A 2,265-nucleotide genomic window follows, 5' to 3' on the forward strand; every position below is an offset into this window, starting at 1 on the left:
ACTTGCCCTAGACCCCCCAGACAGTAAGAGGTGAAGCTAAGATTTGAACCCAGGGAGATTGGCTTCAAATTCTGTGATCTCTTATTCTTTCTTTTTTAAAAAAATCTTGTAATAACCTTTAATAAAAAAAATTGAAAATAAATACATGTATGTATATGCATGACTAGGACACTGTGCTGTTCACCAGAAACTGACACATTATAATTGACTGTACTTCAATCAAAAAATAAAAAAAGATAAATGAGGAATAAAAGCTCATTGCTTAGAAATAATTATCCATGGATCTAAAGTCAAGAAAATTCTTTATAAGAAAAAATACATAATTGCGGGGGCGCTTGAAATAGATCAGAAAACACTTTCACATTAATTGTTCTTTTCATATACTTCAAATTTGTACTTAATGCCTTTTTTCTCCTGGACATCAGAGGGAACACCTGGATATTCTGGAAGAAGTTTATATTTTTCCAAATCAGTTTCTAGAAAAAATATGCCACTCTCAAATTCCTGCATGATCCTTGTCCTGCAGGATAATCTAAGATGACCTGGCTTGTCCATGGCTTCCTTAAACAGAGCTACCTCCCACTATCCAAACCATATCTGCTTAATTTGTTAATTCTGGTTGCTCAATAAGTTTTAAGGCATCATCCAGACTTTTGTCAAAAAAATGAGCTCCTGTGGAAGTTCCCTGAGTTCTCTACTTAGAACTAAACTAATTCTGTCCTTTAAAGGTCAGTCCTTCTCTTGAGTGGAGAACCAGGTCTTTCTACCCATAATCACCAAACGCTGCTTACCTTCTGCTAAAGAGGCTGTGGTCATTCTTTGGAAGTACTTGAATTCATTCCTGACCGGGGGCCAGGGCAGGTCCCCATTCTTGCCCATATCCATGTTCTGGGACACAGCGATGATGCAGTCGAGCGGACGAACCATGACAGTGGTAGGAAGCACTCTTTGCAGGAAGGAGGTAATCAGGTTTATTTATTTAGTTTTTTGATGGAGGTACTGGGGATTGAACCCAGGACTTCATGCATTCTAAGCATGTGCTCTACCACTGAGCTATACCCTCCCCCTGGAAGCACTCTTATTCTTTCTTAATTGGTGCTCCCAGACTGCCAGGTGAGGACTGATAGAATTAGTCTCCTCATTCTGTAGATGGAGATCCTGTGAACAACATGAACATGTGTGGCTAAGACAATCTCCCCTCCTCATTAAACGTTAGCTGAAGTGAGCCGGCCATTGCTGGCTTTGTAGTGTATGTGTGATTTCTATCAATCTAATAATTATTAAGAATTGAAAATATTGCTGAAAAAATCTTACATTTCACATGTGTGAAATGTGTATAGACAAAATGATTTCACTGATTTGTTGTTTCTAAAACGTGGGACCATGTACATGTGACCAGTATCTATGGATCAGATGTTCTCTGGGGCATGAGGACAGTCTGTGATTTCTTTGAAATAAGATGGCATTTCCCCTGTTGTCTTTCTCCAGTTGCCTTCTGGGGGCCTGTCACTTTGAAGTTGTGGGTAGCACAAGGAAATCTTTGGTAATGCCACTCAAGGTGGAGGAGGAGACTGAGCCTGTTACTATAGCAACACAAAGGAGATGGTTATCCTTCCATCCATCTATCCTTCAATCCATCCATCCATCCTTCCCATTAACAAATGTTATTAAGCACCAGTTAGGTGGCAGTCACTGTTTTATGTGTCAAAAACTCAGTGATGAATGGGAGAAAGTCTTTTTTGTTTGTTTGTTTGTTTGTTTTTTGTGGAGCATCTATTCCAGTGGAGAAGAGAGACATCAAACAAATAATAAACATAAAAACACTGCAAGTCCAGATAGACATGAGGCTATGAAGAAAATAAAGCAGGGAAAGAGGAGAGAGACTGACTGCAGTGGAAGTGGAGGCATATTTTAGATAGTGTGGCCATCAAGCATTATCTGAGGCTCTGCAAAGAGGTTAATCTAATTGCAGAAAAAAATCTTATTATTTTATACATACTCCATCCCAAGCCCAGACCCCACTCCCAGTGGGGCTGCTTTCTTCTTATTCTCCTTCTCCCACAGGATCTGAGGGTGAGCCATTTCCCTAAACTCGGAGCAGTGGAATGGAGGTGGATGATGGACATTGAGGGAGAAGATAAGGAAAAGGTGAAGCTAGGCCTTGCAGAGGGAGCAAAGGGGTTCATGGGCTTGGAGGCCCCCAGGATAGAGTTTAGTGGGTGCTCACTGGTTGCCTACTCAGTATCCACTCCTCTTCTCCTCACT

General features: G+C 40.8%; 1 non-coding gene and 1 pseudogene across 1 annotated transcript; both read right to left on the reverse strand.

The window, feature by feature from the left end:
* Positions 1 to 345: 345 nt before the first annotated feature.
* On the reverse strand, positions 346 to 927 carry LOC106729591 (annotated as a pseudogene).
* A 64-nt stretch (positions 928 to 991) lies between these two features.
* Positions 992 to 1,063, reverse strand: TRNAS-AGA. The gene has a single exon. It is a non-coding gene; the product is annotated as a tRNA-Ser (tRNA).
* Between the last annotated feature and the right edge of the window lie 1,202 nt (positions 1,064 to 2,265).

Source organism: Camelus ferus, chromosome 6 (assembly GCF_009834535.1).
Source record: "Camelus ferus isolate YT-003-E chromosome 6, BCGSAC_Cfer_1.0, whole genome shotgun sequence".
In the NCBI taxonomy this organism is placed as follows: Eukaryota; Metazoa; Chordata; class Mammalia; order Artiodactyla; family Camelidae; genus Camelus; species Camelus ferus.